Source organism: Terrapene carolina, unplaced genomic scaffold, assembly GCF_002925995.2.
Source record: "Terrapene carolina triunguis isolate 2854851 unplaced genomic scaffold, T_m_triunguis-2.0 Scaffold714, whole genome shotgun sequence".
In the NCBI taxonomy this organism is placed as follows: domain Eukaryota; kingdom Metazoa; phylum Chordata; order Testudines; family Emydidae; genus Terrapene; species Terrapene triunguis.
In genome coordinates, this window is record NW_020665065.1 from 16,051,152 (window position 1) to 16,062,774 (window position 11,623).

Genomic DNA, 11,623 nt, shown 5'->3' on the forward strand with positions numbered 1-11,623 from the left:
TCAGGGTCATGTCTCAGCTAACACACTGCACTGCCAATAGCACAGGGCTCCCTACACACATGCTGGGGCATTGGTACATTCCTGACTCAGCAGAAAGAGTCACTGATTTGCTAGAAGTGTGAGTTGGTGAATCAGTTAAAGGGAGGTCCATCCCCCGCACCACACCGAGATCAGCACTCGGAATGCAGAGAGCTCATGATCTGCAAGCGTTTGAGCCCCATTCCCAGATTTTCAGATGAATAGATATAATCTGACCTTCTGCATCGCACAGGCCACGCAACCTCGCCCACTGCTTTCTGCATCCATGCCATGACTTCTCTTTGAGCTACAGCGTCTCTTCTCTAAAGGAGCCCAGTCTCCATGTCAAGGTTTCATGTGATGGAGAATCCACCACAATCCCCAGGTAAATTCTTCCAATTGTTAATCACCTTCACTGTTAAAAACTTGCATCTTATTTGTAGCCTGAATGTGTCTATCAGCAGCTTCCAACCCCTGGGGTCTCATCTGGCTTTTAGCTGCTAGATTAAAAAGCCGGCTATAATCCAACATCTCTTCCCTACGAAGATCTTTGAAGACAGTGATCAAGTTATCTTGTCACCTTCTCTTGGATAAACCAAACAGACTGAGTGTCTTTAATCTCTCACAGGAAGGAGTAATGGTCTCAAGTTGCAGTGGGGGAGGTTTAGGTTAAATATTAGAAAAAACTTTTTCACTAGGAGAGCGGTGAAGCACTGGAATGGGTTACCGAGGGAGGTGGTGGAATCTCCATCCTTAGAGGTTTTTAAGGCCCGGCTTGACAAAGCCCTGGCTGAAATGATTTAGTTGGGGATTGGTCCTGCTTTGAGCAGGGGGTTGGACTACATACCTCCTGAGGTCCCTTCCAACCCGGATATTCTAGGATTCTATGATGGCACAGTTTCCAGGTCCTTGCAATCCAGAAGAAGGGGATTCCAGGAGGATGAGCAGATGGGATCACACAGACAGGAAGGGAAATGCAGAATGACAAGGCTGACTTTAAGGCTAGAAGCACTGAATACCATGTGCACGCTATCCACTTCCACTTTGTTAGACTCTCCCGTTACGAGACTTTAATTTTTATGGCAGAGCACGCTCACTCGCCCGACCAAAAGAATCATTTAATTAACATGGAGAAATGTAATTAATTGTAATTGTTTGTGATAATTCATTGTTTAATATGATATTCATAATTATAAAAATCCTAATACCCAGTAACTGTCCTATAATGTAATAATTAAACTCTCATATAGGAGGCACTTCATTTAAAGTGCTTTGAAATTGCTCCTAGTCTACAGAGCCAAAAGTCAGTGACCCAGAGAGACAGAGCACCCGCATGTGCGCCCCCCTGTGGTGCCAGGAAGCTGGGGCTTCTTTAATTATCCTTGCAGAAGAGCCACACTAAGGGCTTGTCTACATGGGACTACTCAGAAAAGTTGATCTGAATTAGCTAAAGGTGCAAATTTAAAGTGGATTAGTTAAACCACATTAAGCCCCCATGTGAATGTTCTCATTAAGAATGAAAGTGGCCTTGATTCAGTTTATTTTAAATTCACTTCCAAAGTGAATTAAGCTAAACCAAATTGAGGACCCAATCGAGCACCATACATACACATACAAAGGCTGGGTCAACACAAATCAACCAAAGACGTGAAGTCAGTGCGCATAAGTTAAAGCATGCTGAACCCTGTGTGGATGCTCTAATCCAGGAGTAAAGGGGATCAAGAAATAACTCCTACCCCAAGGGGCTTACAAGATAACAAGAGTTATTATACCCATTTTACAGGTGGGGAACAAAGGCACAGAGAAACTAAGCACAGGGGACTGGACTCGATGACCTCTTGAGGTCCCTTCCAATCCTAGAATCTATGAATCTATGACTTGCCCAAGGTCTGTGGCAGAGCGAGGAAGTGAACCCCCAACTTCTGCATCCCAGTCTAGTGCCTTACCCGCAACGCCATCCGGGTGCAGAGAGGCAGCCCTATATTTTGCCCTCTTTGTGAGCATTCTCCAGAGCACACGCTTAGCTGAAGCAAGTCTCTTTAACATGGTTCTATTGTTTCAGTCTGCACTGGCCCAGAACAAAGCAAGTGGTTTTGCTACTTCTGCATTCCCACCCCGGGTATTCGTAGCTGCCTGATCAGCACAGGCCACATCTCACAGACTCGGCCTAAATCGATAGACACTAAAATGCACCATTACTTAACAGATATATTCTGCCTGGCACGTAAGCTGGGCAACCGCAGGTTGCGATCCTGGAACTGTGTCCTGTCAAAAGAACGGAAAACAACAAACCACCACTAATCCCATCAGCTTCACGCTAGATACGTTCTCTGAGCTTCCAAGCAAACGGTGCTCGTGATATCGGAAAGCTGGTTTGAGGCGACAGCTCCCCGAAGGGCGCGAGGAACGCATTTCTGCAGAGCCGCGATGGACGCACTCACCTTTCCCTTTTGAAATTGGCCTGAAGACAAAAGAAAGAGGCAGGATACACTTGCAGTTATGACACTGCACTGGGAGTCAGGGGGCATGCGTTGAATGTTCCTCTTTGCGCCTGACCCTGGGCAAGTCATTTAACGTTTCTGTGCCTCAGTTCCCTGTACATACAATGGGGATAGAAATCTTTCCCTTTGTCTTGGCTAGTCAGACTGTAAGCTTTTGGGGGGCTGGGGCTGTATGTGTACAGCGCCTAGCACAATGGGGACTCAGTTTCAGCTGAGGGCTCTAGACGCTACCGGGGTGGTCTGAAAGGAGCAAGAGCCATGTTTTCCTGCAGCAGGAATACGCCGCCTTCCCAGCTGGCATAAATACAAGAGCTAGGGTAACCACATGTCCTGTTTTGGCCAGGAAAGTCCGTTTTTTAAGCCATCTCGACTTCTTTGGCAAAAGTGGGCATTTGTCCCGTTTGCTCTTGCCGACTCCATCAGTTGGCAAAAGCGAACGGGACAAACGACCCGGGGGAAAGGCGATGCCAGCTGCGCGGAGCGGGGAGGCAGGGCTAGAGAGCAGCGATGCCAGCCTCAGCCTCACACCGGGGGGCAGGCGGCGACACCAGCCCCGCCTGAGGAAGAGGGGGCAGGGTTTGGGCTAGCAGCTCGGCCCAGACCTGCGCAGGGTGGGGGCCGGAGGGAGGCTTGGATGAGCAGCTCAGGCCAGCCTCACGCCGGGTGGAGGGGTTCAGACAAGCAGCTCAGGCCAGCCCCGCGTGGTATCCCATTTTCTCTTTGGGGAAATATGGTCACCCTAATGAGAGCTAATCTCCAGATCCGAGCTGGTGGGTTCCATCAACCGGGAGGAGGGAGAGACGAATCAGCCAGCTGATAGCATCCCCACTCCAGCCACGTCTGTGGAACCGGCCTTCGCTTCCGCCTGCCAACTTCACGATGGGAGAAATAACAAGTCCAGCAGAACACGGCGGTGGCGGGTCCAACCTCCCCGGCCACCTGGGGAGAAAACAAAAGGCGCGCTCGGGGAGTGGATCAGAAAGATGGCATCATCTGAAGCCTCATTGAACTTCCGAAACTTGGAAACACTCTAATTTCCATGCGCCGGGTGTCCTCCGCCACACTCATAACCATCTTAAGTACTTAAATATACAATTTACATGAAGGAATTCTATACCGCTGGCTGCTTTTTAAAATAGGGAAAGGACCCCCCACGGAACTGTTTGCTTTCCTCTAGTGGTATAATCTTGTGTGAAGAATTTGTCCTTTCCCTCTAATTGTGCCATCTGTGCCTCGGTGGATGGGCTTGTGTTTTTTTCCCCCCTTCTCTCCCTCGGCTTTCCTTCCTCCTCGCCTCTCTGACGAAATTTGCAAGCGGCGCTTTTCCATTCCGAGCACAAAGGCGGCGGGGAATCGGAGCGGAGGGGCTGGGCAGATCCAGGTTTTTATCTGGCTAGCGCGGACGTCGCTGAGAAATGCCAAGGCTGATGGGGCTAGACGGGCTGCGTGCTTGCTGCATCGGGGGGAGGCAGCATCAAAAGGGATTTGGGAAAGCAATAAAGGCGGGAAGCGTCGCCCTTTGATGTATTGCAATTCCAAAAGCCGGCCTTCCCCGGCCTTGCCACTTCCACTTGTGGACCGGGGAGGCTGAGAGTGGAAGGGATTTAATTCTGCATCCGTCCCCCATTTGATATGATAATTTGCATTTCTAAAGCATTACAAGTGCATTGCAAAATTAGAGCTGCATCATATACCTGTACAGACAAAACAAGCCTCTTCTCTCCTTGGGAGCTGGTGCCTGGCCTAGATCAGGTTGCAATGTGGGTGTAGCGGGGTGGTCACCCCGCTCATGCTCTGAAGGGCTTAAAACAGCCCTGGGAGAGGGCTGGGGTGGGGGGAAAGCTAGGCTGATTGGGGAAAAGCAGCCACAGGTGGGGCCACACTCCAATCAGGCCACGGCTGGCCCTATAAGAGGGCTGAGGGCCAGAGACTGAAAGACACTCTCTCTCTAGCTTTCTGAGAGAGAAGGACCTGGCTGCCTGGGAGCTGAGAAGGGTACCTAGGGTAGAGCAGTGCTGGGGCGATCCAGCCTAGCAAAATCCCAGGCTGCAGGCCTAGTTAAAGGCCTACAAAAGGGTACTGGGGCTGCAGGGGGGCAGCCCAGAGATAGGCAAAGGCAGCAGGTCCTAACCCCCTTGGCAATGATGAGTGGGTTACAGACTGCCGTCTGCCCCAGGGAGCAGGGGCTAGAGGATGACTGGCAGTAGCCACTGAGGCAAGGTGAGGATAGAGAGAGTTGGGGGTTCCCCTGGGAGGGGAGACCCAGAGACAGTGGGTTGCTGCTGGGGGCAGAACACTGACATAGAGGGGCACCAGGGTCCAGAAGGGACACAGGGGCCAGTGGCGGGCAAGCCACCGGCCTGCAGAGGGCGCTCTGGGCTGGAAAGAGCTAATTCCCGAGACGACCAGCAGGAGGCGCCATACCGGTGAGACGTCACCGAGCCACAGTGGGGTTTGCTGAAGAGTCCAGTCTGGTACCATCGTCACTTGGTCTAAATGGGTGCATCTCGCGCCGTGAGAGCCAGACACTCGCAGATACAAGTCCCATCAGTGTCAGCCTTGGACCAAGGCTGCCCATGTCCATCCCCTGGGCTGCACCCATGGAGGGGAGTAGAGAGAGAGAGGCAGTTACCAGGAGAGCTGGGCTAACTCACACCTTGGTTCAGCAAAGCCCATGCCGATTGTAACCCACTGGTGAGCGTGTGTGGCAGGTTGACCTCGGGGCTGATCACAGAGGAGGTGACTTGTCACAGCTGTAGAGCCTGAACACTGTAGCTCCAGCAGGTCGCGCTGGGTGTCCCAGGTCCAGTCCCTGTTGCGCTGGCCAATGGAGCGGCCACCACACGCTCACAGGTCATCGGCAGGGTTTGAACACAGGACCGTTCGCACCCAATTCTGCCGCTGGGTTTGAAGGAGTGACTTAGCTAGCGGCAGCCGACGGATTGGTTTGCCCGTGTGTCTCAGCAGCACATTCTACACTGAGCCTGAGCGGAGTCAGCCAAAAGCGCAGCACTAATTCCCATGCCCCTGCGAAGCTCTGTTGGAGTCATGGCACAGACCAGCTCTTCTGCGAAACCACTGGCCCCTCCAGGGCCGTCAGCCGCGCTGGCAAAGCTACAAAGCACAGGGGTTGCCCCCGAAGAACGGGCAAACCATTATTATATTAGCACCCACAGGCCCCGCCACAGTCGGGCTCCATGACACTAAGCACTCTGCAGACACACAGTGGCGAGAGCCCATGCCTTAAAGAGTTGACTGTCCGGCCGGAGGGTAGGAAGGGAAGCCAGGGGCACAAACAGATGGAGGGAGCTGTCCAAGGTCGCAGCGAGGAATAAAGCCAGGTCTCCTGACTGCCTGTGCGGTGCCCTAGCCATTAGATCAAACTGCCCCAAGGCAAGGAAGGGTCGCTCATAAACACACTCCTCCATTATCATCTGGATTATCATTGCACCTAAGAGCCCCAGTCATGGACCAGCCCCGCAACGTGCCAGGCGCTGTACAGACACAGAACAAAAAGCCAGGCCGTTCCCCAAACTGCTGACAATCTAATATGCAGCCAACTCATCGAACCCGTAGAGAACATTTCACAGGGAACTTTGCAAGCAGGGATCCAGATGTGATCGTGAACTAATACTGGCTACCTATCAGAGACTGTGAAACCTCCCACCGAGGCACTCACTCTAGCCCCAGTATGGGAGCTCATATTGAAGCCCTGTTTTCAAACTGGTTCATCTCCAGCATCCTGTGGGATACAGCCATGTTCTCATGGACAATGAAACCACCTTACCAGTACATCTCCTGGGCATCCTCCACTGATCCAAAGGACCCAGAGGCACTCCGACAGCAATACACTAGCAACTCAAATGTTTATAAGGGTAAATCTAGGAAGGAAAATGTTTTCCAAGAGAACGTGAAAACACCCAGCTCGGCTGGAGTCCAGGTGGAGCTGGGCAAAATGTTTCAAACTTTTTTTTTTTTTATTTTTTAGACAAAAAGGGGGGTCTCCATTCTTTTGTGAATGAAAAATTGTCATTTCTTTAAAAACGTTCAGGCTTTTTGCCACAACAAAAAAAAGGCTGCGGTTTGCATTTTTTCCATAAAAAAAAGTTTCCACTTTTTTAAACAAATTTCATTTTTCCTACTTTTTTCCAGCGAAAACACGGCATTTTCCAATGGACTCCAGGTCTCAGCCAGCCTTTGACCTCGAAGAAATTGGCGGCTGTGGAAACCGAGTGGCCTGTAGTTTTGCAAATAAAGGAGGGATATTTGGAGCAAGTTCTTTACCGTAAACTGAGGAGCTCTCTGTCATCTCCTGTTCACATTGGAGCAGCCTTACAAAGGACACTTGTAAATACAAAAAAAAGGAGACCGGGTGGGGAGGTAAGTTGAAAAACATTTGGTGACGCAAGGTTCCCGGTCTCCCCATCACACCATCCTGTGCAGAGCCTGTTGAGTTGAGGTCCTGCAACAGCAGCCGGTACTGACAGAGAGGAGATAGCACACAATCCGCACTTGTGAATTTCAGAGGACGATCCCTTCTCCCTGCAGCCAGGCGCTGTGCACGAGAACACATCAGCCCCGGGAAGCAGGGTGGTGTTCGGGCATGTTTTTAACTGACAGATGACAGATTGAGATCGCAGGGGGCAGACAGAGAAGTGAAGGCCTCCTGTGACAGAGGCCGGCAAAGCTGTCTATTTGAAGGAGCCGGCAGACGCAGCAATTCACGATACACCTGCACACACACACAGATGCTCATTCTCACTGCTAGACTCTGTCTCAGGAGCACCGTACCGTGTTCACGTGTCTGAATGTCGCACGGGAGGCAATAATTGTGCCGTTGCTGTTATATGCCTCAGAGACAGAGAACAGAGTCCTACGGAGCAGAGCGCATACGTTAGTAATGCCGGAGGAAGACTGCAGTGTTTCAGCCAGGATAGGAGGATTATTATGAATTGTTATTTTATTGTGGCAGCCTATAGGAGCTGCAGCCACGCACCTGGCCCCCATTGTGCTAGGAGCTGTACAAAGAACAAAGACCCAGTCCCTGTCCCAAACAGTTTACAGTCTAAGACTTCAGGATCATTCAAAACCACTCAGCAGTGACCTAACCCTGCTGCCAGTGAGGCTGATGGGAGATTTAAGATGGGAGCGGAGGTAGGCCAGCACGGAGCACTTTGGAAAACTGCCCCTTTGCGCACAATATCTTGCAATATTGAGCTGCTCTTTGGGCTCAGTTCATCTCTGGTGTCGGCGAACAACACGACCACTGGAGCCAGCCCTCCCTCAGCAAATTCTCCAGTTAGGCCCCCGGTCTAAATTCTATCACTGTGAGAAGGGGTTATGCGGGACAGCCCAGCCATTATGCTGGGGTGGGGGTGGGAATTATCTCCTCACTTGGGAATACATTTAACTCTCTGCAGGTGAGTCAGAACCAGGATAGTTAACACCTCTGATACCCCTGGTGATACTGTTAGTGCAGGGCAACCTTTTTCAGACTCAGGTACTTAAAGTCAGGTAGCTAAATCCATGTATTCACAGCACGCTATGTCCCCACCCCTCCTATTTGTGCTCATAAGCAACAGACAGTAGTTCCTTGGAGCAAAACAGGGATGTTTGAGGCCACGTTAGGGCCCCTGTGCACTGTCACAGTGGTGCAATGGGGCTGTAATCTGGCTGCAATGCCCAGCAGAGAACTCTCCTGCTGGAGGGGAGCTGGGCACAGCAGCTAAATTGCTAGGATCCGGAGTCGGCAGAGGGAGGGGGCTGTATGGCAGGGGACAGGCACCCTTAGCTACATTCCCCTGGCACAGAATGACCACTGGACTCTCTGGTTCCCACCCTTCTAGCCCCCTGGGGTCAGAGTGCACCGTCACCCACTCCCCGCTCCTCCCACCAGCGTAGTTCAGCGTGCGGCCGTTCCAGCCAGCCGCAGAACGGAAACGTGTTGCCGCATTTCACCCCGCCGGCTCGGTATGAAGCTAGTTGGCAAGGCCTGTGCGTTCTGCCCGGGTTTGTTATCTCGGTGTGCACTGCTGTTCGGCGATCGGGGTCTGTGGTGTGCAGTGCACGCACGCCCCTCTCTCCATCCAAGACATTTGAGTGGGGACTGCCCTGCCATCTCTCAACTTGTGGTTGTACGAGAAGCTTGGGAAACCTGGCCACAGGGTATGGCCTTCCTGTTCTTCTCCAGGCTAGAAAGTGACCAGATGCCTAAAGCATTACAGGATCCCCCTTTAAACTACCTGCCTTTGCCCTGCCCCACATGAATAAACACCTGAGGAAGCAAGAGGGAAACAGTGACTGCAAATGAGACACACAACATCTTCTGGAGAGTGAGAAAACCACAGAGAAGGCAGAGGAGAGTGGTAGGGCAAGGGGCACTGTTCTCTTTATTAAGGCACAGGGAGCTGTATTTAACACTTGCATTGCTTTTTATTTACACATCAAATACAACAGCAACCCTGGCCCAGTGTTGACTACAGGCTCTGTGCAGTCCACAACCCTGCCTTCCGCCTCCACAGCTTTGCCGCCCCCGTTCTCCCACACAATGCCAGCGCGAGGGTGGAGGGGCGCGTGGGGGTAGCTAGCACGGTGGGCCCGTGAACCAACCTTTGGTCTGTGGAGGAGGGGTTCCCAATCTCTTAAAACACACTACAACTCCACAGCCGGTCACCACCCCACCATGTTACCCAGTAGCATTAGCAGGCTACACACAGACTATCCTGACAACTGCCGCTATTGAAATAACTGCCTGGGGTGGGGATAGGGATGAGGACCGGAAGAACGGGACTAGTGTTGCTCAGGATTTAGGAGCCCTGGGACAGTTGAGTTGGGCACCCAGGACTGGGATCCTGTGGGGGGGGGGGGCAGGCTGCAGGTTCGGGCTGAGGTGCTTTGGCAGAGTGCGTGTGTAGCGGGGGGACAATCAGCACAACGATGCATGCGAGCCCAGGACTGGAATTGTAATGGGGGCTGCAAGTCAGGAGTGAGGTGCATTGGCAGCGTGGTGGGGGTGCGTAGGACTGGAGTAGAAGGATGCGATGTAGGTCAGGATTATGGGGCATTGGCAGAGTTCTTAGAGATGCCAGGACTGGACAAGCAAGGCAGCTTTGAGGTATATTGGCAAGTGCCCAGGACCAGAAAGGTCTGAAAGTCAGGCGTGAAATGCATTTATTGGCAGAGCTGCAGGGAAAGAGAAACTTGCGTACCGGGGCTGCTCACCTCTTGCCTGATGCTTACCCGAGCAGCCAATCCCTTAATGAGTTACAGTCACACTATTAAACTTTGCACTATTAAAAACCCACTGCAAACTATTTAAATAAGAAAAAGGATAAAAGTTAATGAGGAGACTTTTTAAACACAGAGTGCTCTGAAAGCAAATGTCTAGGGAAAGATTTATCGCCCTTTTCCAGCAGTTAAACACAGGTGGACGACCCAATCCCATCTCATGGGAGTAACTTTAGGGGTGAATTTTTGCATTTGTCCAATTCATTTCATAGTCTCCTCGTCCCCATAAAACTTCTGTCTCTTTCTTTAAGGTTTGTGCATCTCTCCGTACAGGTTCCAGCTAACTAATCAAAAAACCCCGCACACACACAATAAATCTCTGCAAACTCAGGTCAGGTTTGCTGTGAGATCTAGGCAAATGCAGCCTCACGCAACAGATAAAAAGGTACAAGTATGAAGTTGTGATTTTGTGCTATCATAGGGAGACTTATTACTGTTTTACCGTAGCATCCAGAGGCCACAACCAAGAGCGTGGTGCTAGGTGCTGGACTAACAGCCAAGGTCTTCGCCACAAGACCATTGTCCCAACTGTAGCGAGATCGACTTTCAAATTCCCGCCTCTGACTGGTCCATACCACCCTCCACCGAGAGAATCTTGCAAATAGCAAGATGTTCCCTCCCTATCTTCACATCCCAAGCCTTTACACTCAACATATTGCAAGAGAATAGGTCAGGAAAAGGAAGCGATCATGTCCTACCTGCATCCTTTATGATTCTACCAGGACAGAAGAATTGTCTTTCTCTACGCTCCGGTAAGGTCAGTCGAGGACTTGGCCTACTAAATGAGCAATGGAAAGAGGCGGACATGGTCAGTGGCTGCTAACGGGGAGAAGTTACCACTCAAACCACTAGAACTAGATTGTTCCCAGAACTCTCTTAACATCCCCGTCAAAGGGATGAGCCTTTTCCTTCTAAAGCGGAGCTACAAGCTCCATTACCATTCTACTGCACATCTCGCTCGGCAGGCTGCATGAAGGACACCGTCACCCGCAGAAGCCCCCAGGGTCTCATCCTCCAAGCAATGAGGGGACGCTCCTGCTTCCTGACACACTGAGCTTGTCAGTCTGCTGGGCACTCGGGCCAAGCCCCCAGGTAACTGTAAAACAAAGGCTCCAAACCCTTGCAGGAATGCAGCTTGCATCATTCATTGGGCTTTTTCTGGGCTGGAAACACCCGACAGCTGTTTCACACTACGCGTAGCCATTTGAATTGCCCAGCTGGCCAACATCCTCTGCGGGAGGAAGTACAGACTGCCAAAGAGAAGGGGAAGGACGGTCTTGTGGGCTAAGACTCAGGAAACCAGGCTTCAGATCCTGCCTCTATGCTACCACAGGCTCTGAATGACCTTGGGCTGTCACTTTAATCTCTCTGGATCGTAGCTATGAAGCAAGGATAAGCCACCCATCCTTTGTCTGTCTCACTTCCTCAGCAGGGCCGCCCAGAGGATTCAGGGGGCCTGGGGCAAAGCAATGTCGGAGGCCCCTTCCATAAAAAAAAAGTTGCAATACTATAGAATACTATATTCTCGTGGGGGCCCCTGCGGCGCCTGGGGCAAATTGCCCCACTTTCCCCGCCCCAGGCGGCCCTGTTCCTCAGACTGTGAGCTTGCTGGGGCAGAGGCAGTCTCTTACTATGTATTACAACGCGCAGCTACGTTCTCCCCCCTTTCCGCAAGCCACGACATTGGCCCATGTCCAATGCTACCTCTGGGGGTGCACAGGACGCGGAGCTATGTGGGTAGGGTAGAAAATCCACAGCTATTCGCTGCTTTCTGTGCCCCGACCGACTCAGCCGCAGGCCACCCTGAATGCAGCTGG